This window comes from Rattus norvegicus, chromosome 8 (assembly GCF_036323735.1).
Source record: "Rattus norvegicus strain BN/NHsdMcwi chromosome 8, GRCr8, whole genome shotgun sequence".
NCBI classification, from domain to species: Eukaryota; Metazoa; Chordata; class Mammalia; order Rodentia; family Muridae; genus Rattus; species Rattus norvegicus.
The window spans coordinates 26,145,177-26,172,336 of record NC_086026.1 but is presented as its reverse complement, the minus strand read 5'-3'; the positions used below and the strand labels follow the sequence as shown (position 1 = coordinate 26,172,336).

General features: G+C 38.0%; 2 pseudogenes; both read left to right on the top strand.

Moving 5' to 3' along the window:
* Window positions 1-9,385: 9,385 nt before the first annotated feature.
* Window positions 9,386-11,368, top strand: Pum3-ps1 (pumilio RNA-binding family member 3, pseudogene 1; annotated as a pseudogene).
* A 14,731-nt stretch (window positions 11,369-26,099) lies between these two features.
* Window positions 26,100-26,783, top strand: Lypla1-ps1 (lysophospholipase 1, pseudogene 1; annotated as a pseudogene).
* Window positions 26,784-27,160: the final 377 nt, after the last annotated feature.

The window sequence follows — 27,160 nt, the reverse complement described above, 5'->3', positions numbered from 1 at the left end:
TGCATCGCTGATACCAAAGGAAAGGTAATTCTTATGAATACCAGAGCCTTTTCTTCCCTGGATCTTTGAAGTTCCTATTATTCTCCTTGTTTTGTTTGTGCACATATTTTAATTGATTTCTTCCTAAAACCTGAGCAATTATCTTTTCTCTTTTTTGCCTTAGTGTTTCTGAAGCAATATAAAAGTTTGGCATACATTGTATAGACATTTCTGATGGTTTGAAGCTTATCTACAGAACCTATATAGGAACTAATCTGGCTTTTCTCAAAGTATATTGCTTGAGGGGAAGTATGATGCTTCAGCACATAAATAACTTGTAGCTCTAGGCAGGTAACATAAACTCAATAACTGGTATTTATGTAAAGGTGGAACCTGAGAATCAACTTTACAAAGTAGTTTTCTGACCTCCACTGTACCCTGTGGCATGCATAGGTTCACACATAAGTACACATACAAGAAAAATATTTTTAAAATTTAAAATGAATTGCTTGAATATTGATATTTTCATCATATTTTTCTTATATTTGTGTGTTCTAATGAAACTATGTAAGGGAAGTTGCTGAAGCAATGTAACTATCACTGTATCAGGAATGTGCTTTCTTCTTTAAACATTTTAGTCTACTCACCTGGCAACATTCTTTAATCTGTCTTTCGTCTCTTATGTGAATTTTGAAAGCCAAGTACTAACTTGGAATGAACAGCTGGAACTTGACATTAAGTGCATGTTCATAAGGCACTATGAACTATCCCAATTTATGTAACAGCAACTGAATTTTGACCATGAATGAGAAATTTGAAAAGATTTTGCCCACCCTAATTTTAGTTATGCAATAACTAGAGACACTCTGAAAAGTTACTTCAGTCTTTTAAAACCTTGATTTTTTTCCTTTTTATTAACTCATTTTCTATTTTACATTTCCTTTATCCTTATTATCCTCATTCTTCTTGTTTCTTTGGTTATTTTTCATATCTTCAATTTTTATTTTTATTTTTGTTCCCTTTTATTGGATATTGTATGTGTTTACAGTACAAATGTTATTCCCTTTCCTGGTTCCCCCCTCTTCCATTCCACCCTTGCTTCTACAAGGATACCCCCATCCAACCAACCCATTCCCACCTCACCAGTCTGGTATTCCCCTACAATGGGAAATCGAGCCTTCACAGGGCCAAGCACTTCTCCTGTTTATGCCAGACAATGCCATCCTTTGCTACATATGTGGCTATATTTATGTATGTAGCATATTCTGGTATGTTTGTTTACCTAATTATAACAATTTTCTAATAATGCATGTGACAAATATCTGTTATCATATCTTGAATGTGATCAAGTACATGGAAAAAGGATAAGAATAAGAGTATAAGGATATATATATATATATATATATATGTATATATATATATATATATATATATAATCTCTACTTGAGTAATTACCACTTGTATTTACCTGTCACTTTTTACTTTCTGGTTTTCTGAATAATATTTATTTATTCATTTTTACATCCAAATTGCTGACCCCTGCTTCAGGTCCACCCCTCATAGAGGTCCTCTCCCACTCAATCTCCTCCTCTTCTCTTCTGAGGAATGTCTTTTCCCCCCACCCTGAAATATCAAGTATCCATAAGGCTATGTAAATCGTCTTTCACTTAGGACAGACAAGATAGCCCAGTTAGGGCAACGGATTCCACAGGTAGCCCCTGTTACAGCTGTTGGGGTCCCACGACAAGTCTGAGCTACATCTGCTACATATATGTCAGGTGCCTTGGTCAAGTCCATATATGTTCTTTGGTTGGTATCTCAGTGTCTGATCACTCCACAGGGTCCAGGTTAGTTGGCTATATTTCTCTTCTATGGAGTTAATCTCCCCTTCTAGGCAGTCAGTAATTCTCCCAAATCCCCCGAGCTCTGTCCAACTTTTGTCTGTGGGTTTCTGCATGTGTATCAGTTAGCTGCTAGGTAGAGCCTCTTAGGCAACAGGTATGCTAGCTCCTGCCAGCAAACTTAATAAAGTATCTAGATCACTCCTGAGAGACACAGCCAGAATACAGCAAATACAGAGGTGAATGCCAGCAGCAAACCACTGAACTGAGAATAGGAACCCCGTTGAAGGAATCAGAGAAAGAACTGGAAGAGCTTGAATGGGCTCGAGACCCCTTATGAACAACAATGCCAAGCAACCAGAGCTTCCAGGGACTAAGCCACTACCTAAAGACTATACATGGACTGACCCTGGACTCTGACCTCATAAGTAGCAATGAATATCCTAGTAAGAGCACCAGTGCAAGGGGAAGCCCTGGGTCCTGCTAAGACTGAACCCCCAGTGAACTAGATTGTTGGGGGGAGGGCGGCAATGGGGGGAGGATGGGGAGGGGAACACTCATAAAGAAGGGGAGGGGGAGGGATTAGGGGGATGTTTGCCCAGAAACCAGGAAAGGGAATAACACTCGAAATGTAAATAAGAAATACTAAAGTTAATAAAAAAAATAACATCAGGGATTGGTGTTTCCCAATGAATGGGTCTTAAGGTGGTTGGGTTATTGGTTGACCATACCCTCAATTTCTACTCCAGCTGTGTCCCTGCCTTTGTTGTACATAGGACAAATTCTGGCTCAAAAGCTTTGTGGGTAGGTTGGCGTTCTTGTCCCTCTACAAAGGTTCCTGCCTGGTTACAGGAGATGGCCTTTTCATGTTCTATATCTCTACTGCTATACCTCTCAGTTAAAGTAACCAGTATTGTCTTGTGAGAGCCTCCTACATGCCCTCTATATCCTAGAATGTAGAGGTTCATCTCTCTCTATTTCTTACTAGACTTAATATTTTCAAAAGTACTAAAAGTATAACAGTTTTAGAGGTTTTGGTTTTTATTTCTCTTGGAAGCACTTAGCAATTTCTAAGTTTTCTGGAATGAGAATAAAAGCAATTAGAGAGAAGCTATATTTTGAGTTAGCTTGTAAAGACACTGAAGCTCTCTCTCTTCTACTTGGTGGCTTAGTTATGAACTAAAAGGAAGCCCATTTTTAATTTCCAAAATATAGTGATTAAAGAAGCATATAAATTTCAAAGAACATATGTAAAAGTGAGAAATATGGCAATTGAAAATCAGTTACCACTATAGTTAGAAATGTACTGAAAGGAATTTATAATATAGACTGTTTCAAGAAACAGTGATTATTGACTACACTGTAAGATAGAAGTGGGAGCTGAGTAATTATTCTCATCTTTCCTGGTATCATACAGGATAGAGTATCATACAGGATAGAGCTCTGAGACACTCTATTTTTTGAATAAGGTGTCTCTTGTCCTGGGTTTTGACACATAACCCCACCATGGCAAGTTTACAGTTCTGGGAGATATGTATGACATGTTGTGAATGCAGTTTCAGTTGTCAAATTCCAGCCATGTAAGTGTTAGTAATTTAATCCAGTATCATGAAAATTAAGATATTCCTGGTTGATGAAAGTTAAGAAATTGTCAATTGTTTTTTGTCATCAGGTGTTGGTTTGCAGATATGTGGTGTCTTGCAACAAGATTCTGATGCTGGAATATATGGATTACTTTAATACATTTGTGAAAATATACTAATGGAGACATGTTTCATTTTCTGGTCCCTTTTTGTGGTCTTAATTCTATAAGAAACAATGCTTCACCAGAGAGCTCATTATGTTTTAGGAGCATAGGGGAAAGTAAGTTAAGAGGCAAAAGAAAGAAAAGGTCCAAATTTACCCAAGTAAGAAACACAACATATAGAGATGACCTGCAGAGATGAATATCATTTCTGCACTAGAAAACTCCTCTCTACTCTTCAGCACATTACCAGAGTATAATGTTGGTGAAGCATCTTAAGAAAGTCCAGCAGGTTTGAGATACCAACTTTGTGAAATAACTACAGTTACATTTTTTTCTTTGTGTTAATTCACAGTATAGATATGGGTTTTGGAACTTTCAGCAAAAATTATTGAACACTCCTTTGAGTGAAGTGAGAGTATAAACTATTAAAAGTGACCAAAGTCACTTGTGTCTGAGAACTATCAACTTCAGAAATTAGCTGTGGGAGCTTTGGGAGCAGGTGACAGAAGGGGTGGTTGCGTGCAATTCTCTGTGGCAGGTATGTGTTAGGGAATGAGAATTGTGAGAGAAGTGATATAAATGGGACGAATGAGATGGTTGAATCAAACATTTAAGAAGGCACAAGAGATACATATCTGCATCAGAAGAACCAGAGTCAGAATAGATATAAGAGAAGAGTGTAGAAAAAATTAGAGTAAAAACTACTGGCAGAATTATGTGATCTAACTCAGGTCATCTTATGAGTTGGGTATAGGTAATAACAAACTTCTTTGGCCACAAAGGAAAAATATAAACCAAATATCAGAGCAAGTTATATTCTTTTTCCCCCAAGGCATGAAGTGAAGAAGTCACATAAAGAAAATATATTTAATAAAGTGTGATTACTTTCATTTATGCCTATACAGTAGAACAATAAATGAAAGAAAAGAAAACATGTTTATTTGAATATGAGTCTGCCCTTTTAAGGTGGTAATTTCTCCTAAAATGCTGGATTCTACATCCTGACAAAATCTTGCTCTAACTTCCTTAAACAGAGGTAAGAAACTGTAGAGAAGACTAATGATGGTGGCTTAAGCCTTTAAACCCCAGCACTCTGGCATCAGAGGAAGGTAAATCTTTCTACTATGTAGAGGCCAACCTAGTCTACAGAGTGGATTCCATTACAGCAAAGGCTGTGTAAAGGACCCTCTCCCAAACAAACAAAAGTATAGAGAAAGACTATGAAGTTGGATAATGGTCTCTGTTTAAAGATATGTTGATAGGTGGGGGAAGGAAAAGAATATACTCAAAATATAATTCACGAAAATTTAAAAATGAATAAGTATATTTATAATAAAGTTTCTCTGCTATGACCTAAAGCTCCTGACATAGGCTATTAACTATTTCTTAATTTTCCATGCTTTTCATCACATAGTCTACTTTGAACACACACACACACACACACACACACACACACACACACACACACACACACAAACATTTCCTTCCAGTACTGCAAATCTAATAAAACTTCAGGTTTTAGTAGAAGTAATTTATTCGATTTAAGGCCAGACTTTATTAAAGTTTTATTTGTTTGGTTGTTTTTGTCACAAGCTCTGACCATATAAATTATGCTAGCTTTGAATTTATATTTATCCACTTGCCTCTTAAATATTTGTTCCACCATTCCTAATCATTTTAAAAAAAATATAACATTGTTCATTCTTCTTTTCCTTCTACCTAGAAGACCAATTATTGTATGTAAGGCATTCTTTTCAAGAACATGTCTGGTACTGGAAACCTAGCCATGTGCCCAGGTTTAGGGAAATTATCAGTCATGAAGAAAAGCATACAATCCACATATAACTAAGCCACCATAATTCCTAACTGTGTTCTAAATATGAATCCTAGAGTAGGTGAAGATAATGTATCATCTATCATCAAAAACGTTTACTTTCAAGAGATGGATATTACTACAGAAAATCTCAGATGACTTTTAGGTATACGGTCCAAGCTGATAATACATTTACAGCACAAGTACAGCATCTAGGGCTCCGGGAACAACATGGAATATAGAAGACTATAAGAGCCAGTTGAACAAGAAGTATTTTGTAAGAGTTCATCTCCTAGAAATGTCAGAAGAGATGCTCTTATATATTCTCATTAATATGGATGCCTAAGGAAGACATGAAAACAATGACACCAACACATATATTAACATGAAAGGGAGAGATTTCATGGAGCTATAAACCTAGAAAAACACTAGCCAATTAAGTAATGTCAAGCATGGGAGAAATCATCTCTAGGAAAGAGTGCCCAAATTGGTTATCCGATGGTTTCTCTGATCCTTACTTAACTTTGGTACTTGGATTCAGTCAACCAAATTGTCCATTTACTCTCTACGTTTTTGTTTGTTGCAAGACAATAACATTCTTGCTTTTTCTAGTGTGTAGTTTCTCTCCTGTTGGAGTTTTCTATCTATTATTGTTTTTAGGCCTGGATTTGTAGAAGGATATTGTGTAAATTTGGTTTTGTCATGGAATACTTTGGTTTCTCTGTCTATGTCAATTGAACGTTGTATGGGATACAGTAGCTGAAGGTGGTATTTTTGTTCTTTTAGGGCCTGTATGACATTTATGCATGATCTTCTGGCTTTCAGAGTCTCTGGGGAGAAGTCAGGTGCAATTCTGATAGGTCTGCCTTTATATGTTATTTTTCCTTTTCCCCTTACTGTTTTTAATATTTCTTCTTTGGTTTGTGCATTTTGTATTTTGATTAGTACGTGATGGGAAGAATTTTGTTCAGAGCAGCCTCAAGATGTTGGCAGCAGCCTAATGTAAGACCAAAAGCAACCATACTTCAGGCTTCATGTTAGGTCAAAAGCAACTGTATTTCAGCCTTGTGTTACATCAAAAGCAACCATACTTCAGCTTGCACCTGCAGTTTTGCTTGAAGTTAAAAGATAGATATAAATCTTGTTGTTAGGTTGCTTAGCGCTGGTGGTTAGGTTACTTACTGACAGATTTACTAGCCAATATCCTGGTCATTGAGGCAAGCTCTTTCCTTTGTGGTTACCTAACCACACACCATATCTTGCTTCTACCATTATAACTTCTCCCTGAGAAAAATTAAAAAATTGTCAGCTTGATGAGACCTCCTGTCTTGCTGCCTGTTCTTTGCATCTCTTATTCTTCATTCTCTCCTAGGTGGACCCCAGACCCTGTCTACTGCCCTGTGGGACAGGGCAGAAATTCTCTTCTAGTCTCATCTATTTGGAATTCTGTAGGCTTCTTGAAGGTTTATGGGTATTTCTTTCATTAAGTTCAGGAAGTTTTTCTTTTATACTTTGTTGAAGATATTTACTGGCCCTTTAAGTTAGGCATCTTTCCTATCTTCTATATCAATTATACTTAGGTTTGAGTTTCTCATTGTGTCCTGGATATTTTGGGTTAGGGGTTCTTTGTGTTTTACATATTCTTTGATTGTTGTGTCAATGTTTTCTATGGTATGTTTTGCTCCTGAGTTTCTGTCTTTATTTCTTGTATTCTGTTTGTGGTGCTTAGGTCTATGACTCCTGATCACTTTCTTAGCGTTTCTACCTGTAGGGTTGTCTCACTTTGTGATTTCTTTATTGTTTCTATTTCCAATTTTAGTTACTGGATGGATTTTTTAATTTCCTTCACCTGTTTGGCTGTTCTTTCCTATAATTCTTTAAGGCATTTTTGTGTTTTCTATTTAAAGGCCTCTACTAGTTTAATCATGTTGTCCTGTATTTCTTTAAAGGACTTTTTTTTCCTTAATGTCCTCTCTCATCATTATGAGATGTAATTTTAAATCTAAATCTTGTTTTTCCATTGTGTTGGGATACCCAGTATTGCTTTGTTGGGAGAACTCAGCTCTGATGCCAAGTAGTCCTATTTCCTGTTGCTTAGATTCCTGTGCTTGCCTCTTGCCATCTGGTTGTCTCTGATGTTAGCTGTGTTTACTGTCTCTGACAGTGGCTTGACCTTATTGTAAGCTTGTGTGCCAGCAGCCCTGGAGACCACATTTTTCCTGCAGGAATTGGGTATAGAGTAGTGTGTCACAGGGTTGGCTCCAGGTGCAGGCAGTAACTGAAAAGTACCTCTCCCAGACTTCTGCTTGATTCCTCTGGAGTCCACAGGGCTACAGGCACATTCCTCTTGGGCCAAGGATGTGAGCAGAAGTGGTGGTGTCCCCTGTGCTCTCAGAATTGTCTGCACTTCTGAGAGTCCACCTTTCCCCCCACAGGTTCTGGTTACTGAAAGCTTTGGGACTAGGTCAGCTCTGGGTGCCTGATGTTTTCATTCTGTTGAGAGTCAAGGATGAGCAAGGAAAGAAAATTAGTCTTGATCCTTACCTCTAGGAAAAAGTTTTTAAAACACCATACACATTCTATCAATAAATTAATAATTGTACAGTGAAACATTACTAGACACCAAAACAAATAGTAATGTTTTAAGGAATATTTTAAATTTTGAACTTCATGATGCTGGAAAATCGAAACTGAATGAATAACATTCTAGATATAGTCAAATCTTTAAAATTAAGCAAAGAAGTCAACAGGCTAAATAAACACATAATGAATGAGTACACTAATATAAAATTACAAAACCTTACAGTTAAGAAAAATACAAAATCAGATGTACTTATTGTAGAATTATAGCAGACATTCAAATAAGGTCTATTGCCAGTATTTCTTCACCAATTCAAAAGAAATAGAGAAGGACCACTCGAAAATTTTTTTCTAAGTCATTATAATAACAATACAAATTAAAGACAAAAATAAAAGGAAAACTACAGGAGAATATGTCTAACAAACATAGAATTAAATTACAAAAGGAATATAGACATACATAAAATGTATTCACATTGTCTTTAACCCTGAATTTCAGGAATTCAAAATATGCAAGTAAATGGTTGTGATCAACCACATGTGAACTTCAGAACATAAATTACAAGATTATTTCAATAGGTGCATAGAAAGCCTTTAGCAGAATCCAATATGCCTCCAGGGTAAAAGTCTTACCGAATGTAGGTCTAGTGGGAACATGTCTCTACATAATATAAGCAATAGACAAGATATACACTGTCAGCATCACCCTAAGGGCACAAAATGCTTGAAGCATTACTACTGTAGTAAGGAGGAATACAAAGATGTCCATTAGTCCTGCTCTTTTATATTGAAGTTATAGTCACAAAATTCAGGAAATAGAAACAAACTTAATGTCCTACAACTGAATTTGAGTAATGAAAATATAATACTATGAAATATCAAATATGATAATATAAATACTAGTGGTAAAATAATTGAAATTCTGAGCTCTGTGGGTAAATGGACAGACATAGAAAACACTAATATATGTAACCCAGACCCAGCGAGACAAAGTTGAATGTTCTCTCTTGCAGGGGGTTGGTTGCTCTTATACTTCAGATCTTACTACATAGCCTATAATAACTAATGTCTTCAGGAAAGTGAAAAGAGGCCATTGTCAAGATAAGAAATATGACCATGAGCAGAGAAGAGGACTGTAATTGATTGATCATTGCCAAATAATCAGCCCTGAAAACATTAATACAAATAACATTATATGGATTAAAAAAGTTACATTTAGACATATACACATATGCAAATACATATACACGAGCAGTAACAAATGAAGAGCATAAATTAGAAGAGCAGGTGTATGTGTGTATAGTAATACTGAAAAAGAGTAAATGAAATTTAAATAAAATACAACATACAAAAAAGTTTAAAAACAGTAAAGTGTAGGTAGCAGAACTCTACAAGTATCAGCCTTACATGTGCAAAAATGCTGTGATGGAAATCAAAGGGAAGAAAAAAATTATAAGAAGGAGTCCACAGACATCACAAGGAAAGAATAGATTCCATAAAAACAGTGAATTTGGTTCTTCAAAGACATTCCCAAGGATAGCTGTTAAGAAATGTGGACCTTAAGTCATAACTAAGAACTTTGAGAAAGGTACCACAAAACCTGTCAAGAAGGGTGTGAAGCAGTTCAAGAACAAACCATGAGGGGACTAAGGACCAAAGGACAAATTCCAAAAGGCAAATTAACTCAATGAGAAGTGGATATTCCAGCTAGATGATAAAAGTGATTAATCAGCAGTCCAGACACCCAAGTGGGATGACTTCCAAAAGAAGAAAAAGAAGCTGAAGCAGACAGAGCAGGCAGCTCAATGATAAGACCAACTACCACATTGTGGATTGAGCAAATCACATTTGGGAGAGCTTGAGAAGAAATGATTGCGACAAAAACAAAACAAAACAAAACAAGAACAATCAAACAAACAAAAAATCCACAAAAATGGGTGATTTACAGAAGTTGATTCAAGAGAAAATTAAAATTATTGCCTTTGCAAATGACTCAACCTGAATGATTCAGTGCTTCATTCAGTAGGGGAATGAGGAACAGTGGAAGAAGGCTTTCAAATAACTGAAAGATGACTTAATTGAATTAAGTAAAGTCAAATATTTCCAGAATATTGTGAAGAAATTTCTCATGTATGGAAAAAACCCACAGATTGCGGAGATAATCAGAAGTTTTAAAGGCCATGTGAGGAAGATTCTGTGGCATGCAGAGGCATTGGCCATTGTGCAGTATGCATAAAATGACAAGACCATTTGGAACAGAGGAACATGATGACAGAGGAGCTCTATGGGAACACAGTTTAGCTTTACAAGTTAGCAGATTACTGAACTCTGGAAAAGGTTCCAGAGGTGCAGCTGGGGAAGCTAGAACTTACCCTGGATGAAATGAGACAGGTTGTGATTCCTATGACCCCCCAAAAAGCTGTGATGATTAAGCACTCACATGTTCAATAAATATTCTTGGATTTTTGTACCTATGTACCCCCAAAACTTCTATCAGAACTAATTGAATCCATCTGGGAAGCACTGGTGTACTTGGCCCACACACATGATGAAGCCAGAGTTGGCATATACTACTTGTGGTATAGTACATCCAAGGAGAGGAAAGTGATCTTGAAAACAAGGAAGATGTACATGGAGAAGTTTGCTAATAACTGATATACTCTCACTTGGTTCTACTGGTAACGTTTGATTGTATTGATGATACTAAGCTTGTGAAGCAGATAATCATATAAGAAATCATCAATTGCTTGCCCAGCATAGTTAATAACAAATAAGGAAGGAAAGTCCTGTTGTGCTCGCTTAGTCCCAGATATCCCATGCACATGGGGTCAGAGATCATTGAACTTTGCATAAGGGTGATGTCAATGCTCACAGTAAGACACTGCAATCTGCCAGCATTAGCTCTTGGAGTACATCTCTCCAGATTAATTGAGTTACTGTGAAAGGACACAGTCATGAGGTGGTGCTGGATAAGTCTGCATGTGTGCTGGTATCTGACATCCTGGGATCTGCTACTGGAGATGTTCAGCCTACTATAGATGCCATCACTGGTTTGGCAACAGCAGAACTGTATCCTGGTGGCAAGGACAGAGAGCTTCCTGTTGCTGAACATCCTACAGGATATTTAGTTCACAAATGGCTAATAGAGCAAGATTAAAAAATTAAAGAAAGTGGAAAAGAAGGTTGTTTTTCAGAAACCCTTGTAGAGCATGCTGGTGTGAAGAACCTCAAGTCCTGGGCCAGCATCAAACAAGGAGCGATTGTTCTTTCCAGCCTTCTTCAGAGTTGTGACTAGGAAATTATAAACAAAGCCAAAGGTGGAATGAAGCCCTAATTCCTATCTTGAAAAAAATCACTAAAAGCACCAGCAGAGTCATCCAGACTCTGCTTGAGAAGCTGACTGCATAGGTATGTATAATGAGAAATCTGGACCTGCTTCCCAAAAGAGAAGGGCAGAATCTATCACACTCATAACTGGATGCTCTATGCATGCACTTGTTAAAGGACCCATTCATATCAAATTGTAAAAGAGAAAAAACAATTAAAATGATAGTAACACAATTTGAAAGAAACATATTATGACTTAAGAATTAATGTTCAGACTGCTGGTTGTCCTATAGGATTGCCCTCCTCCTCAGCATCTTCCAGATATTCCCTAATTCAACTATGGGGATCACCAGCTTCTGTCCCTGGGTTGGATATAAATATCTTCATCTGACTCTTTCAGCCCTTTTTGGGCTTTTTAGAGGGCAGTTGTCATGGGTCCCTGTTTGTAAGCACTATACAGCATTGGTAATAGTGTTAAGGCCACCCCTTGAGCTGGATCCCAATTTGGGCCTGTCACTGGATGTATTTTCCCTCAGAATCCTCTCCATTTTGTCCTTGCAGTTCTTTCAGACAGTAAGAATTCTGAGTCAGAATTTTTCACTGTGGGATGGCAACCTTATCCCTTCACTCGATGCCCTGTCTTTCTACTAGAGTTGGACTTTACATATTCCCTGTCCCCATTGTAGGTCATTTCACCTAAGATCCTCTCTTTGAGTCCTGAGAGTTTCTCACCTCCCAGGTCTCTGTTACTTTCTAGAGGGTTCCCTCACCTCCTACCTCCTGAGGTTGCCTGTTTCCATTTTTTCTGCTGCTGGTTGGGGCTTCCATCCTGTTTTCCCCACCTAATATTTGATCATGTTCTCCTCTTCCCCTCCCTGTAACCTGGACCAATAAGATCTCTCAGACACTGAACCAACCAGGCAGCTTACAAAAGCTGATATGAGGCCACCAACACATATACAGAGGGGACTGTGGGGTCTGGGCTTAGAGTAGATACACCTAACCCTCTAGAGACTTGAGGTCCCAGGGCGTGGTGGTGTCTGGTGGGATGGGGGTGGGAACAAACTCTTGGAGATGGGGGAAGGAGGTATAGAAACAGTTAGAGGGTAGACTGGAAAGACCATAAATCTGGACTGTAAATGATTAAAGAATTTTAAAAAAAAGAAAAAAATAAAGAAAAACATAAAAAAAAACACACAAAAGTACTATTGTTCATGTTATGACTAATATTAATTTATCAGTGAATATATATCATGCATGTCCTGTTAAATCTGGATTATCTTACTGAGGATGGTATTTTTCAGCTCCATCCATTTTTCTGCAAAATTCATGATGTCCTTGTTTTTAATAGCTGAGTTGTATTCAGTAAAGGAACTACATTTTCTTTTACCCATTCTTTAAATACCTGAGTTGTTTCAGTTTCTGACTATTACAAAGAGAGCTGCTATGACCATAGTGGTAAAGGTGTATTTGTGATATGGTGGAGGATATTTTGGGTATATGCCCATTTTTGCGAAACTGTAGATTGATATTCAGTGTGATTATTCAAGTTTGTAATTAAGAGGTGTTAGCTATTCTCTACATCTTCCCCAGAATGTGACATATATATATATATATATATATATATATATATATATATATAGAGAGAGAGAGAGAGAGAGAGAGAGAGAGAGAGATTTTATTTTTTTCACTTTGCATCCTGCTCACTGCCTCTTCTCAGTCACTTCTTCCCTCAACCTACCCCCTTTACCCTTCCCCTTCTTTTCTGAGCAGTTAGAGGTACTCCCAGGGAAGACACTGTAAATCTCTGAGAAGCTAGACACTTCTCCCACTGAGGCTGGACAAAGTAGCCAAGCTAGAAGAATATATCCCACATGCAGGCAACAACTTTGTGCATAGCCCCTCCTCCAGTCGTTTGGGACCCACATGAAGACTAAGCTGTACATCTGTTACATATGTGCTTGGAGGTCTAGGTCAACCCAAAAATGTTCTTTGGTTGATGGTTCAGTCACTGACAGCCCAGAAGTTCTGGGTTAGTTAACTCACGTAGTCTTGTTGTGTACTGGCTATCCCCTCAAGGGCTGTAATCATTCCTCCTATTCTTCCTCAAGGGTCCTCAAGCTCCATCCACTGTTTGACAATGACTGTATGACTGTCTGAGTTAGTTGGTGGGTGGGATCTCTTAGAGGACTACCATGCTAGAATTCTATCTGGAAGTCTAACAAAGTATCATTAATGGTGTTGGAGATTGGTGCTTGTCTATGGGGTGTTTCTCAAGTTAGGCCAGTTATTGGTGAGCTATTCCCTCAGACTCTGCTCCATCCTGCATTCCTGAAATTTTATAGACAGTATACATTTTGGGGCAAAAGTTAAGTGGGTGGGTTGGTGTCCCTGTTGATCCACCTGGGTTCCTGCAGGCCACAGGAGATGGCCTCTCCAGGCTCGGAGACTCATACCTCCAATGCTCTGAGTCATATCTAAGGATATCCCCCAAAATTTTGGGTACTTCTCTTATCTCAGATCTCCATCTCCTCCTGGATATTCGCCCCTTCAGATGCAGAATTTTATGAATTCTCATGCTCATCTTGGCATTCCACCCATCATCTCCACACAGCCAAACCCAAACAGCTCCACCCCCCAGGTAATCCTCTCTCCCACCCAGTTCTCTCCCTCCATCAACCTTCCATTATCGTTCTATTTCTTTTTCCAAATGAGGCTCAAGTATCCTTGCTTGTACTCTCCTTCCTGTTTAGCCCCCTTGGGTCAGTTGACTACAGTAGAGGTATCCTGTATTTTACAGCTAATATTCAGTTATAAGTAAAGACTTGTGGTTTATATCCTTTGGCAATTGGATTACTTCACTCAGGGACAATATTCTCAAGATCTATCTGTTTGCCTGCAAAACTCATGGTACCTTTGTTTTCCATAGTTCAATAGTATTCCATTTTGTAGATGCCCCATAATTTCATTATGCAGTCTTTAGTTGAGGGACATCTAGGTTGACTCCAATTTCTGGATATTACAAATAAAGCTGCAATGAACATAGTTGAGCAAGTATCTTTGTGGGATGGTTGGGTATCTTTTGGGTATATGCCCAGAAGTTGTGTAGCTGGGTCTTATGATTTCTGAGACACCGCCAAATTGATATCCAAAGTGTATGTATAAGTTTGCACTCATATGAGAAGTGGAGACAGATTTCCCTTGATCCATATCCTCATCAGCATGTGCTATCAGTTGAGGATTATATATTAGCCATTCTGACAAGTAAATTGGAATTTCATAATTGTTTTGATTTGTACTTCCCTGATGACTAAGGACTTTGAACATTTCTTTCAGTGCTTTTCTGGGCCATTCAAGATGCCTCTGTTGAGAATTCCCTTTTTGGATTTTGAGTTTTTTAAATTTTAGATATGAACCCTCTGTCAGATGTAGGGTTGGTGATAATATTTTTTAATCTGTAGGTTGCTGGTTTATCATATGGACAGTGTCATTTTCCTTACAGAAGCATTAGAGTTTCACTAGATCTCATTTATCAATTGTTGATCTTAGAGGATGAGACATTGGTATTCTGTTCAAAACTTGTTTCCTGCACCAATGACTTTGAGGATATTTCCCATTTCTCTTCTATAAGATTTAGTATATGAGGCTTTATCTTGAGGTCCTTGATCCACTTGGACTTTTGTTTTGTGCATGGTAATAAATATTGATCTATTTATATTCTTCTACATGTAGACATTCAGTTAGACCAGCACAATTTGTTGAAGATGCTTTCATTTTTTCCATTGTATGGATTTGGCTACTTTATCAAAGTCAGGTGTTCATAGGTATGTGTGTTTATTTCTATGCCTTTTATTTCATTCCACGAATCAACAATTCTGCTTCTGTACCAATACCACGCAGATTTCATCAATATTCCTCTGTAGTACAGCTTGAGGTCAGCGGTGGTGAATACTCCTGAAATTATTTTATTGTTCAGGTTTGTTTTGTCTAGTACCAGGTTTATAAATTTTCCATATGAATTTGAGAATTGCTCTTTCAAGCTCTATGAAAAACTGTGTATGTGTTTTTCTGGTATAAGCACTGAATCAGTACATTACTTTTGAAAAGATGGCCATTTAAACTATGTTAATCCTACCTACCAGTGAACACAGGAGATCTTTCCATCCTATGATATCTTCTTCAATTTCTTTTCTCAGGGACTTGATGCTTGTGTCATGGAGACACTTTACATGTTTGGTTAGAGTTATAATGAGGTATATGATATTATTAGTGGCTATTATAAAGGGTGTTGTTTCTCTAAGTTTTTTCTTTGCCAGTTCATCATATGTATAAAGGAGGACTATTGATTCATTGAGTTATTTTAGTATCCACCCAATTTGCAGAAGCTGTTATTAGCTGTAGGAATTCTGTGATAGATTTTTGTTGGTTGCCTATGTATACTATCATATCATCCACAATTGGAGCAAAAAAGGAAAAAAAACACAATCTGAGGTAACCTTAGAGATGGAAAACCTAAGGAAGAAAACAAAAACAGCAGGCCCAAGCATCACAAATAGAATACAAGAGATGAATGAAGGATTCGCTGGAACATAAAGCACAAGAAAAGAAATTGATATATGAGTAAAAGAAAACATTAAATCTAAATAATCCCTGACACAAAATATCCAAAAAATATGGGATATTCTGCAAAGACCTAAACCATAAATAATAGGAATACAAGAAGGTGACCTCCTTCTACCTACTACCTCCAAGGACCAGAAAATATTTTCAACAGTATCATATAAGAAATTTTCCAATCTAAATGAAAAGATACCTACTAATGTATAAGGAATTTTGAGAAAATCAATTAGATTGGAAGAGACAAGAAAATCCTCCCACCACACTGTAATCAAAGTACTAAATGTACAGAAAAAAATTACTATAGCTGACCCCAAGCTATACTACAGGGAAATAGTTATGAATGCTGCATGGTACAGAGACAGACAGATTGACTAAAGGAAATTGAAGACCCAGAAATAAAACCACATACTTATACACAATTGATATTTAATAAAGAAGCCAATAATATACAGTGGAAAAAAGAAAGCATCTTCAATAAATGGTGCTGGACTAACTGGCAGTTAGTATGTAGAAAAATGAATATATTTGTCACTTGCACAAAGTTAAATCCAAGTGGATCAATAAAAGAAAGTGGGAAAGAGTTTTGAACTCATTGCCACAGTGTGAAATTTCCTAAACAGGATTCCAATTGATCAGTCTGTAAGGTTGCAAATTGATAAATGGGACCTCATGAAACTGTAAAGCTCCTGTAGTCAATAGAACAAATTGACAACCAACATGTTTGCAAAAATTCTTCACTAACTCTACATCTGACACAGGGCTCATATCCAAAATATATAAAGAACTCAAGAAGCTAATGTATAAAAATTAAACAACCCAATCAAAAATAGGATATATAATTAAACAGATAATTCACAACAGAAGAATTTTGAATGGCTGAGAAGCACTTAAAGAAATGTTCAAAGTCCTTAGTGATCATGGAAATGCGTATCATAATGACCCTGAGATTCCACCTTACATCAGTCAAAATGACTAAGAATAAAAATTCAGTTGACAGGTCATTTTGGAAAGAATGCAGAGAAAGAGGAATACTCCTCCATTGCTGATGCAACTGTAAACTGGTACAATCACTCTGGAAATTATTCTGAAGATTTCTCAGAAAATTGGAAATAGAGCTACCTGAAGCTCCAAGCTGTACCACTCCTGGGAATATAGCCAAAAGATGCCTCTCAATGCCACAGGGCACATGCTCCACTATGCACATAACAACCTTATTTGTGACAGTCAGAAGCTGGAAACAACCCAGATGTCCCATAAGTAAGAATGACCACAGAAAATGTGGTTCATTTATACAATGGAATACTATCCAGCTGTTAAGAACAAAGATATCCTGAGATTTGCAGGCAAATGGATGAAACTAGTACAAGATCAAGTACTGGAGGCACAAAAAGTGAAGCCCCAAGGGTCAGAAGAATGAATGAAAACATATAACCTCGTGCCTCACGAGATGGGAATTAGAGGCATCCTCTGGAATGTATCGGAGACCTGGGATGCAAGAGAATCGAAGGGAGGGAGCTCAGATCAAATGCCCAACAGTGAGAAGAGGGAAATTCTGACCCAGAATTGTTCCTGTCTAAAGAACTGCATCAAGAAAAATGGAGAAGAGACTAAAGGAAAGGAGGTCCAGTAGCTGGTCAAAATTGGGACCTAACTCAAGGAAGGCTCTAAGGTCTGACACTTTTACTGATGCTATGGCATGCTTGTAGCAGCAGTCTGGCCTTGTTACCCTCTGAGAGGCCCAAAAATCAGATAGATGAGTGAGACAGAAAGGGATACTTACAACCAATTAATGGTCTGAAGTTGAAGTCTGGGACCCCTGCGGTTGAATTACGGAAAGGCTGGAGCCAGTTGTGGAGCAGGGTGACCCCATAAGGAGACCAGAAGGGCAAAAAACCTGAACCCCTGATATTTCTTAGACTCTGACCCACCAATCAGGCAGCATACAGTAGCAGATCTGAGGTTCCTGATGCATATACCAAAAGGGACTCCCTGGTCTGGCCTTAATGAGAAAAGACAGACCTAATCCTCGAGAGATTTGAGGTCATACGGAATGGGGAGGCCTGATGGGATGTGAGGGTGTTTATGGGGGTGGGTACGTTGTCTTGGAGAAGAAGGGACAAGGAATGGGATGAGAAATGGTCAGAGGGCAGAACTGGAAGGGGAAAAAAAGATAAATGATAATGATAATAAAAAATTTACTAGGGTAAAAGTCCAAGTAACATAAAAATAGCTAGATCAGAAATAGACCCCACTACTCAACAGAGTCTAAAAGGTAGAAGGGTCTGAACAAATGTCTTAAAGCTTGTTAGAAACCATTCGTGCTAACCTAGAAGACTACAATACCCAGCAAAACTCTCAATCACCATAGATGGAGAAAAGAAGATATTCCAAAAGAAAAAAAATTAGCAATATCTAGCCACAAATCCAGCGCTACTGAAAATAGTTGAGGAAAAGCTCAAAATCCATGAACTACTCAGAGGATTGAAGAAAAAACACAAATATGATAACTACCCACAAAGAAACATAGACAATATGTAAGTGCACAGCAGCAAAACTAAATATGGAAGCACACAAAAGTACACACACCACCACCGCCACCACCAACAACAATGTCAAATGCAATGTATTAACAGTTATTGTCCAGTTAACAAATAATTAGAATTAACAAATAATATTTCTCAACATCAATGGACTCCATCCTCTCCTCCCAAAACAGACACAGAATAACAAAATGAATGCAAAACAGGACACATCATTTTGTTGCATACCAGAAACACACTTTATTAACAAAATTAAACATTACTTCAGACTAAGCTCCTGGGATTATTTTTCCAACCAGATACTAGAAACAAGCTGAAATCAATATTCTATTATCTAATAAAATATACTTTCAACCAAGAATAATAAAAAAGGATGGGGAAGGACACTTCATATTATCAAAGGAACACTCCTTCAAGATGACATCTCAATTCCAAAAATGTATGTCCCAAATGTAAGGGTACTCACAATTATAAAAAAAATTACAAAGCTTAAACAGCACACCAAACCCCAAACATTAATATTGGAAGAAGTGAGCAACTCAAGACAGAAACTTAATAGAAAAATAATGAGCCTAACAAATGCTATGAATCAAATGGACCTGACAGATATTTACAGAATTTTTCAGCCAAACACCAAAGAATATACCTTCTTTGCACATAATTTTCTACAAGCCTGAAAATATAGTCAGTCACAAAGCAATCCTCAACATATACAAGAATTTTGAAATAAGTCTTTGAATCTTATCATACCACTATGGATTATAGCTGGACTTCAACAGAACAAAAAAAAAAAAAAAAAAAAAAAAAACAGCAACACAAATACAAAAAAATCATGGAAACTGAATAATTCCCAACTCTAAGATTACTGGCTCAGGGAAAAATAAAGGAACAAATTTAAAGAAGTTCTATAATTCAGTGAAAATTAAGGTGCAACATACCTAAACATATAGGACACTATAAAAGAAATGCTAAGAGAAAATTCATACCACTAACTGCCTTCAGAAAGAAATTGGAGAGTTGTCATACTAGCAATTTAAAAGTACACTTGAAAGTTATAGAAACATGAAAAAAGAAGCAAACCAAGAAGAGAAGTTGGCAGAAACTTAAGGCTGAAATCAATAAATTAGAAAACAAAGAGAACAATATTAAGAATCAACAAAACCAGGTCTGAACCAGTGCCCTGAGCAGACCTTGGATCGTGGCTCTGCACCCACTCGCACAACACCCAGAGAAAGCCAGACTTCCAGCTTCTCAAACATGCACAGGATCTGAGGTGAGGAGGCCACCACAACTGGCCCAACACCTGGAGTAATGTAGATCCTCAGAATCCAGGGACCCAGGAACCACCACCCAGCCAGTGGCATAGGTTCCCTTCCAATCTGAACCAGTACCCTGAGCAGACCTTGGGTCCTGGCTCTGCACTCACTCCTACAACACCCAGAGGGAGCCTGACTCCCAAGTGCTCTGAAATACCCAGACTCACAGGAAAGGCCTCAACATCTGCCCTAACACTCACTACAACACCCAGAGTAACTGGGCCGCACAGGATACAGAGATTCAGTAACCTCTGTCTGGCCAGTGGTATGAGGTTCTTCCTGTCTGAACCAGTACCTTGAGCAGAGCTTGGGCTCTGTCTTCTCAAACAGTGCCATAATACCCAGAGGAAGTCTGACTCCCAGGTCCTCTAACACGCCCAGGATCAGAGGTGCTCTGAAACACTCAGGATTACGGGATCACAAAGAAAGCTCACTCACAAGAGATTGGACAAAACCAGGAGCACTGGACCTTTGACAAACTCAAGATCACAGTTGAGGCAACAGCAACTTTCCTAACATCCAGCGTAACTGGGAACACCCCAGGAAGCAGGGAAACCTAATCCCTACCATAAAGAGGCACAGGTTTTTTCCAGCTTGCACAGGTGCCCGGAGTTAACCCAGGCCTCTGGCTCCATACCCAGTCCTGCATCACCCTGAGAAAGAGCGACTCCCAGGAACTCAGAAACAACAGCATCCCAGGAATTTGATCACACCAGGATTTCAGAATCCCAGAGGTAGCTAGACTCCCAGGAGCTTTGATACACCAAGGATCTAAGGATCACAGGATCCCATAATCATAGGGTCACAGAGACAGGTGGACTCTGAGAAGTTCTGACATAACCAGGATCATAGGAGGGACAGGGTACAGTCAGAGACAACAAGGGCAGGTAGCACTAGAGATAACCAGATGGTGAGAGGCAAGCACAAGAACGTAAGCAACAGAAATAAAAGTTACTTGGTATCATCAAAACCCACTACAGCAAGTCCTAAATACCCCCAACACACAGGAAAAGCAAGATTTTGACTTAAAAATCACAACTCATGATAATGTGAGAGGACTTTGAGAAGGACATAAATAAGTCACCTAAATAAATACAGGAAAACACAGGTAAACTGTTAGACACCCTTAAAGAGGAAACACAAAAGTCCCTTAAGGAATTACAGGAAAACACAACAAAACAGGTAAAAAAATTGAAAAAATAAGTCATCCAGGATTTAAAAGTGGAAGTCTCATGGGTAAAAGATACAATAGGAAATGTTGTTTCCAAAGTCAAAGAAAATGCAACAATCTCTTAACCAAAATATCAAGGAAATTCAGGACACAATGAGACAATCAAACCTAAGTATATTAGGTATAGAAGAGAGTGAAGATTCCCAACTTAAAGTACCATTAAATATCTTCAACAAAACTATAGAAGAAAACTTCCCTAACCTAAAGAAAGAGATGATCATCAATGTACAAGCAGCCTACAGAACTACAAATAGATGGGACCAGAAAAGAAATGTCTTCGTTCACATAGTAATCAAAACACTAAATGCACAAAACAAAGAATATTAAAAGCAGTAAGTAAAAATGTCAAGACAGACCTATCAGAACTACAACAATTTTTCACCAGAGACTATGAAAGCCAGAAGATCTAGGGCAGATGTCATATAGACTCTGAGAGATCACAAATGCCCATCCAGACTATTATACCTAGCAAAAATCTCCATTAACATAATCTGAGACACCAAGATATTCCATAACAAAAACAATTTTTATACAATATTGTTGTAAGACCCCATAGTGGCCTTACCTAAGGAGCACAACTCACAGATCACAAATTGATATAGGGAACAATACAATAGCAAGAGGTGTAATCATCCATGTAAGTGTGGTTGCTCAAAAACGCAGGGAGCGGCAACTCAGAACTAAAAAACACACAACTTTTATTCTTTTCAGAGGGCAGACTTCAGCAACAGGGTTAGCTGGCTTATTCTCCTTGGTGGAAGACAGGACAAAGGATCTTGTCAGGTATTGGCTGGCCTGCTCAAGATGCTGTTCTTGGCTTAGTTAGACACGTTCCTAATCCAGCCCTACACCTAACCTTGGAAAATCTAAAGGAAAGGGCTAAGTTGGCAAGTCCATTAGGAGGGGGAGAGGAACTGGGTGGTTGGACAGGGCCAGGATGACATCTTGTGGTTGTTCTCAAGATTTACCACAAGTAGGAGGTCTTTCCAAGAACAGTTATTTTTGTTTTGTCTTAATTGCCTTGGCCTTGTTCAGTGAGGCCTGGTCATTCTGACTACTAAAACTTTGTCATAGCATTAGTCAACCTGACATCAGATTTATTTCTCAAAACCTTGTTTTTACAAATTTGTTTCTCTTATCTATGAACCTTTATTTCTTTAATATCTTCACACAAATTCAGACCTACAAAGGATAACAGAAGGAAAACTGCAATATAAAGAGGGAAACTACACACTAGGAAAATCAAGAAAGTATTCATCTTTCAGCAAGCTCAAAAGAAAATAGTCGCACAAACAAAATTCCACCTCTAACAACAAAAAGAACCAGAAAAAAACACTTTTCCTTAATATCTATTAACATCAATGGAATCAATTCCCCCAATAAAAAGACATAGAAGAACAGAATGGAAATGTGAAGAGGACCCACCATTTTGCTGCAGACAGGAAATGCACCTCAGTGACAAAAACAGACACTATTTCGGAGTAAAAGGCTGGAAAATAATTTCCAACAAAATGTTCCAAAGAAACAACCTGGAGTTATCATTCTATTATCAAATAAAATAGACCTTCAACAGAAGGTATTAAAATGGTAAGGAAGGACAATTTATACTTGTCAAAGGAAAAATCTACCAAGATGGACACTCAGTAATGAACATCTATGTACCAAATGCAAGGGTACCCACATTCAGAAAAGAAAACATACTAAAGCTCAAAGCACACATTGCACCTCACACAATAAGAGTGGGAGACTTCAACACACCACTCTCATCAATAGACAGATCATGGAAACAGAAACTAAACAGAGACACAGTGAAACTAAGAGAAGTTGAACCAAATGGATTTAACAGATATCTACAGAACATTTCATCCTATAAAAAAATACACCTTCTTCTCAGCACCTCATTGTACCTCCTCCAAAATTGACATTTTAATGGTCACAAAACAGTTCTCCAGAGACACAAGATGATTGAAATAATCCTATGCATCCTATCAGATAACCATTATCTAAGGCTTGTCCTTAAAAACAACAAAAAGGACAGAAAGCCTACATGCATATGGAAGCTGAACAACACTCCACTCAATGAAAACGTGGTCAAGGACAAACTAAAAACACAAATTAATGACTTTTTAAAATTTCATGAAAATAAAGACATAACATACCCAAGCTTATGAAACACAGTGAAAAAAGCACTAAGAGGATAAGTCATAGCTCTGTGTGCCTCCAAAAAGAAACTAGAGATAGCATACATTAGTAACTTAACAGCACACCTAAAAGCTCTAGAACACAAAGAAGCAAATACACCCAAGAGGAGTAGATGGCAGAAAATAATCAAATGCAAGGTTGAAATGAAGCAAATAGAAACAAAAAGAGCTATACAAAGAATCAACAAAACCAGGAGATATTTCCTTGAGAAAACCAAAAGACAAACCATTAGCCTGAATAATCATAGGGCACAGAGGGAGTATCCAAATTAACAAAATCAGAAATGAAAGGGGAGTCATAACAACAGAAACTGAAGAAATGAAAAAAAAAAAAAAACAAACATCAGATCCTAATACAAAAGCCTATATTCAACAAAACTGGAAGAAACATAATTTTCTAGACAGATAGCATTTACCAAAGTTAAATCAAGATCAGTTAAACAATGTAAACAGTTCAAAAACCCCTGAAGAAAGCAGTCATTAAATGTTTCCCACCAGTCTGGATCAGTCTGGAGGTTCCTCAGAAAATTGGACATTGAACTGCCTGAGGATCCAGCTATACCTCTCTTTGGCATATACCCAAAAGATGCCTCAACATATAAAAGAGACACGTGCTCCACTATGTTCATCGCAGCCTTATTTATAATAGCCAGAAAATGGAAAGAACCCAGATGCCCTTCAACAGAGGAATGGATACAGAAAATGTGGTACATCTACACAATGGAATATTACTCAGCTATCAAAAACAACGAGTTTATGAAATTCGTAGGCAAATGGTTGGAACTGGAAAATATCATCCTGAGTGAGCTAACCCAATCACAGAAAGACATACATGGTATGCACTCATTGATAAGTGGCTATTAGCCCAAATGCTTGAATTACCCTAGATCCCTAGAACAAACGAAACTCAAGACGGATGATCAAAATGTGAATGCTTCACTCCTTCTTTAAATGAGGAAAAAGAATACCCTTGGCAGGGAAGGGAGAGGCAAAGATTAAAACAGAGACTGAAGGAACACCCATTCAGAGCCTGCCCCACATGTGGCCCATACATATACAGCCACCCAATTAGACAAGATGGATGAAGCAAAGAAGTGCAGACCGACAGGAGCCGGATGTAGATCGCTCCTGAGAGACACAGCCAGAACACAGCAAATACAGAGGCAAATGCCAGCAGCAAACCACTGAACTGAGAATAGGTCCCCCGTTGAAGGAATCAGAGAAAGAACTGGAAGAGCTTGAAGGGGCTCGAGACCCCAAAAGTACAACAATGTCAAGCAACCAGAGCTTCCAGGGACTAAGCCACTACCTAAATACTATACATGGACTGACCCTGGACTCTGACCCCATAGGTAGCAATGAATATCCTAGTAAGAGCACCAGTGGAAGGGGAAGCCCTGGGTCCTGCTAAGACTGAACCCCCAGTGAACTAGACTATGGGGGGAGGGCGGCAATGGGGGGAGGGTTGGGAGGGGAACACCCATAAGGAAGGGGAGGGGGGAGGGGGATGTTTGCCCGGAAACCGGGAAAGGGAATAACACTTGAAATGTATATAAGAAATACTCAAGTTAATAAAAAAAAAAAAAGAAAGAAAAAAAAAGACTTCAACCTTTAAAAAAAAATGTTTCCCACCAAAAAAGAAGCCCAGGATCAGATGGGTTTAGTACAGAATTATATCAGACCTTCAAAGCAGACCAAATAATACTATTACACAAAGTAGAAACAGAACGAATACTACCCAATTTGTTCTTTGAAGCAACAATTACACTTATACCTAAAACACACAAAGACCCTACAAAGAGAACTTCAGATCTCTTTCTGTCATGAATGTCAATGTAAAAATATTCAATAAAATTCTCACAAACTGAATCCAAGAACACATCAAAAGGATCATTCACCACTATCAAGTAGGTTTCATCCCAAGGATGCAGAGATGGTTTAATATATGGAAATCCTTCAATGTAATCCACTGTATAACAAACTCAAGGAAAAAAAGATACATGGTCATATGATTATATGTTGAGAAAGCATTTGACAAAATTCAACACTCCTTCATGATAAGTCTTGGAAAGATCAGCAATTCAAGGGCCATACTTAAATATATTAAATGAAATATACATCAAACCAGTAGCCAACATCATACTAAATAGAGAGGAACTTAAAGCAATCACTCTAAAATCAGGGACTAGACAAGACTGCCCACTCTTTCCCTACTTCTTCAATATAGTACTGGAAATCCTAAACAGAGCAATTTGACAACAAAAGGCAGTCAAAGGGATACAAATAGGAAAGGTAAGAGTCAAAATATAACTATATGTAGATGATGTGATAGTATAGTTACCTGATCCCAAAAATTCCACCAGAGAAATACTAAGCCTTATAAACAAATTCAGCAATGTGGCTGGGTATAAAGTTAATGCAAACAAATCACTAGTCTTTCCACGTGCACCCGACATGACCCTGTTAAACAGCTCTCTGTACAGAGATCCTGTTTGGAGATAGCCAGTCTCTAGGAGTGCTGACACACAGGCTTACAGGAGGTTCAAGTCACTGTTAAAACCAGTAAGACAAGCTAACACCTGAGATAAACAGATGGTGAGAGATTAAGGGCAAAAACCAAAGCAGAAGAAACCATAGACTTTTGTCATTGTCATAACCCAGTTCCCCCACCAGAGCAAGGTCTGGATACCCCAATACATAGGAAAAGAAAGATTTTGATTTAACCTCACAACTCATGATGATGTTAGAGGACTTTGAGAAGGACATAAATAAGTCCCCTAAAGAAATACAGGGGCATGCACCTGAGTGTGAGCCCAGAGGGCTGGGCTCTCAGCTCATACACCCTTCGGCTGCTGGGAGCCCGAGCTCCACTCCTCTTCCAACACGCTATTCGCCAGTCGTTCGATGTGTGGCAACAACATGTCCACCCCTATGGTTTCCTTTGTGCCCGCCGCCTGAAACCACTGTGGTTATTTTCCTTCACAAATTGGGAGATACTGGGCACGGATGGGCAGATACATTTTCAGGTATCAAAAGTTCCCACATCAAATACATCTGTCCACATGCTTCTGTTATGCCACTCACATTATATATGATTATATATATTCTTGGTTTGATATTATTGGACTTTCACCAGATTCCCAGGAGGATGAATCTGGAATTAAACAGGTGGCAGAAACTATAAAAGCCTTGATGGATCAAGAAGTGAAGAATGGCATTCCTTCTAACAGAATTATTTTGGGAGGATTTTCTCAATGAGGAGACTTCTGTTTATGCATTGCTCTCACAACACAGCAGAAACCAGCTAGTGTCACTGCACTCAGTTGCTGGGTTCCACTTCAGGCTTCGTTTTCACAGGGGCCTATCAATAGTGCTATTTGAGATATTTCTGTTACCCTGTGTCATTGAGATTGTGACACTTTAGTTTCCCTAATGTTTGGTTCTCTTACTATTGAAAGACAAAAAGCATTGGTAAATCCAGCCAACGTAACCTTCAAAGTCTATGAAGGCATGATGCATAGATCATGTCAGCAAGAAATGATGGATGTCAAGTACTTCATTGGTAAGCTCCAACCTCCAATAGATTGACGTCACTAAAAGTCTTTGGGAATAAGTTCACCAGTATCATAGTAGTAGAGTATAAACCTTTCCCCGTGACTGATAATAAAACTGGTAATATTTGCAGTGTTAAAATGTATTGAAAATACATATGAATGAGACAAACTAAATGATGTCTCCCTTATGGGAAATGTATGATCCTTTTAAGTTTCTTTGCATATATTTGTGTAATACACTTCAGAACATTCTAGTATTACAGTAGGTAAGTGAAGCAACTAGCTTCTTTGTCTCAAATTAATTCAGTAAAATAAGATAGCATAAACAGTGTTTTATTACATCATTTAAAAATTACTAGTATGCTCTCTGAAACATTGTTCCAGTCTAAACAAGTCTTAAGATGTAAGTGA